Consider the following 3,986-nt stretch of genomic DNA (forward strand, 5'->3'; position numbering starts at 1 on the left):
GGCGTATGCCTTTAATTCATTCCTACTCAATCTTATGCGACGTAAATGCTTGTTATAAATCGAAAATTGAAGAATTTTTGAATGGCACTACGGATGTAGTGCGGAATGTTTGTCCCGGTGTAGTTGATTGGATTATCATCATCGCCTTATGGAAGGATATTTTAATGTTTCAGCTCAGTAACGGTACTTCTGAGGGCTTTTAGGCTAGGCACAAGTTGCCATGATGCCTATGAATGACTGTTCCGCAGTAGTGATATGGTGGTAGGATGTTTGCCCACGTGTCGAGGCAGTGAATGACTTGAAGGGAGGTCTACTCAGTGCATAATCAAGAGATCCAGTATTTTATTCCCGGCAGGGGAAAGGCAATCGGACTAAGGATGGTCAAATGTGGGCTGGTGGAAGTAATGAGACTTGGTATTTGCAAGCGTGGTAGAGCTTTCTTCTATGATGGGGTGTCGTTGCCCTAATTGAACGTACTAAGTTTGTCGGTGTTATGATCTGCTACAATTCGCCTTTGGGGCAAGATATTATGAAATAGTATTGGAGATACAACTGTCGGATATCGCAAGGTGCGGTGGTTCAGGATTGAATCAGTATTTCTAATGTTGACGGTTCGATAAAGATGACCTTCGGAAAGGTTTAAAGTTAGCAGCAATTGTGGGTTCAAGTGCCATGAAGATAGACTTTATTTAAGACAGCCACTAAATATCAAAGGACGAGGAAGGACATGTGGGAAGCGTCAGGCGGTGTTCAAAAATTATAAAAAGGCTAGGTATATGAAGCAAAGGTCGAGTAGTTGATTAAGGGGATGAGTTCCGCCAAAGTGGGAGAGTGGCGGAGTTGCATATGGATTTTGCAATGGGATTACCATGTACCTTAAGGAGGGTTTGGAGCGATTTGAGAATATTAGTGCTTGGTTATTGGGGTCTACGGATCTAATTTGAAGTAGGGATTTTTGTGCGTAGGAGATTTAATATAACGGAAATGAGCCGCTTAAATGGAGAAGATGCAGCATAACTTTGAATTGGAAGGATGTTGCCGCACATTTAAATGATGTGCACGAGGGGTAAATGGACCTGTACAGCTGGAGAGTGGGCTCAGACTCAGGATGGGTTATTGATGTCGTAGTGATTGTACCCCGTGCAGGAGCGTTGGAAGATGCCGGGGAGAGCTTTCTATAGGTGGGTTACCCAAGTGAGCAGGTTAGCGGTCGCGTGGTTGGCGAGGCTTCTGCGAAGAATTCTATCGGTTTTATAGCAAAGAGATAGGTTGCGCAAATGTGTTTGATGAGTCAGAATATAAGAAGGGGGTCTTACAGAAAGATTTTGAGAACTTTGGCGGTTGATTGCGCAAGGTTATGTCAATAAGAGATAAAGAGAACAGGTGAATTCCAGATTTATGGAATAATGGCTTCATGCTAAGTGGGAGAGTCCCACCGCTTATGACTGGGATTGCATAGTTAACTACTTGTGAGATTTTTGGCTATTAGCATATCGATGGGCTATTTCAGCTACGGGAAAGGACCATAAGTGGTAATTTGAGCAAAGGAAGTATCAAAGGAGGGCTATCGTTGGCCTTATTGGCCCATGTTCAGACTTGGAGGAAGATTCAGGATTTTTGCTACGTATAGATGCGGGTTCCAAGAGAAGTGATTCGGCGGGTTCTTCGCTAAGGGGGTATTCATGTGATGGAAGACTCATGAAGTTTATTATATTCGGGGCCAAGTCAGAGCGGGTGGCTCTCAACAACGGTCATGGTAAATTCACAAGATGAGGTGTGATGCCTAATGATTTCGAGCGTATAGTCACGGGTAAGAATCAAGCTTGTTAGCAGCCTATGAGAAGAGGCACAGAAGGTTCTGTGATGTTTTGGCTTGCGATGTAGCAATTGGGAGGTGCAAAAACAGTTCGTGGGATTTGAGACAGTATGGTCTCGCGGTTCAAGGTCACTCGGGGTGAGTGCGGATAGAGTGCGGTAGGTGTTGAATGGAGTTGTTATTGTTTCTAAGGCAATCAGGGTAAATCGAAAGAAGATAGATTGGTTAGCCTTAGCTTAGTTAGCATATTGGTGGTAGAGAGCAGCTCTTTCAGCGTGATTAAGTATGCAAGTGAATTGTGGCAGTACGTGTGAGGCCTGTCTGCCGCCGTAATTGATATTATTCAGAAGCATTCTTCTGTTATAGCTTGTTGTGTGGGAGCGGATTCCGGAAGGGCTATGGTGGCTTAAACCACTACCTAGATGTTTGCATATTCTACAGTTATAAGAATTTGCCTGTGTGTTGCTATGTTTCTCCTGAAGTGAGTTCAGTGAAAAGATTTCATATGATGAAGTGTTGACCTATTAGTGGTTCCGGAGTTATGATAAGAATCATGTTCTATCGTACATTGGCATGTCGGGTGCAGTGAGTAGTGTGGAATTTGAAGTGAGAATCAAGGTTGCAGTTCGGTGCAGACAAGGATGTCACAAGCTCGGATGAGCAGGAAAGGAGTTTTGATGTTTAAAGTAAGTTGGTATTATCTTCAGCGTCACCTGAGATCGGTGTTTTGTAAGAAGGGCTTGTATCATGGTTAATGATTCTTGATCGCTTTTCAGCGTTGGTGCGGCCGGTGGTTGGGAGGTACAGACCTGTTATGTGTTTCGAAAGGTTGTGGGAGCGCGTCCCACAGGAAGATTGTATAAGAGTGACATGTGGTCACTTAATTGATTAAATATTTAAACCAAGTATGAAGATTTGTGATGATATCGATAAATTGAGAATATATGCCTGGAGGGCACTCAGTTACTGAATTGTGGACTGTGGATGAGTACTCTATGACGGTTGTTCTTGTGTGTTATGAGAAGAGGGAAATTGGTAGGGACCTTTGAAGGGTTATTGGCTTAGTTTGATACGATCAGGATCGACTTAAGGTCGGTGGATGGATTAAAATGTGGATATGGGATCTATGTCAGGCCAATTGTGTTCATTTCAGCAAAGCGCTCCTTATGGAAGAATGGTCGGGGTGTTATATGGTCGTTAGCTATTTCATATAATGATGTATTGCGCCCTGCGAGTTGTGAGACGGCTTGGTGAATTGCTTATGTGATGAGGATCCGCGTAGAAATGATGTTATATGAGCAAAATGGCTCTTGAGATTCAGATTGTATATCGCACCTCAGTTGTGCTTGAGTTTTGTAGCTTGTAGCGCTATATATGTCCCCTCAGGGATGGTATATGCACCTAGCGTGCTTGTGACCGAAATTCGATATTTTATCGTAATGAGCAAATTTAGCTCGATGTGCAATCTCCTTATGCGAGATCTATGTGTGGATCGGGTGGCACGCCGCCATGGGTATGTTATTTGGATCGGGTTGCGCGCCGCAACAGTGTGATGTTGAGTATAGCTTTCTATATCCTATTTTTGTATGTCTCGCTTCCTATTTTCTAAGGAAAGTCCGTATTAGTGCGGGAGTTAGGTAATTCCTTCCAGAGTTTGTTTTCCTCTTGTATCGCGTTCGAATTGGTGGCCTATTGGCACACGGTAGCATCATATGAGACTTTTGATAATGTCTGGGGTGGCTTATTGCCTGAGCAGTTGTATCGGATGAGACAAGATCCCTTGATCTAGGATCGGTGCAATCCGACTATATGAAGTATATTATGGAGATAAGACCATTATTTGGTTCAGAATGAGGTGATGGTTTTTGTCAGGAGTATAGACCTAATGAATTGTCGACTCGGCAGTTGATTATGAATTTTTGCACATCTCTTCCGTCGTGGCGGTATTGTAAAGGTTAGAATAAGACATGTGTATGTCATGGGGTGCAATGGGAGCATCAGATTAGTAGGATTTTGACTAAGTTGATCAGAAAGGTTATTGTGGTCCGATGAGTAAAGTGATGCTAGGTGTGAACTCAGCAAAGTTATGCAGCCATATTTGGGTACATCGTGTAGTGATTATTATGGTGATCTTATGGTGGAAACATATCGGGCATAGATCGGAAGAGCA

This window comes from Nicotiana attenuata, unplaced genomic scaffold (genome assembly GCF_001879085.1).
Source record: "Nicotiana attenuata strain UT unplaced genomic scaffold, NIATTr2, whole genome shotgun sequence".
Taxonomy (NCBI): domain Eukaryota; kingdom Viridiplantae; phylum Streptophyta; class Magnoliopsida; order Solanales; family Solanaceae; genus Nicotiana; species Nicotiana attenuata.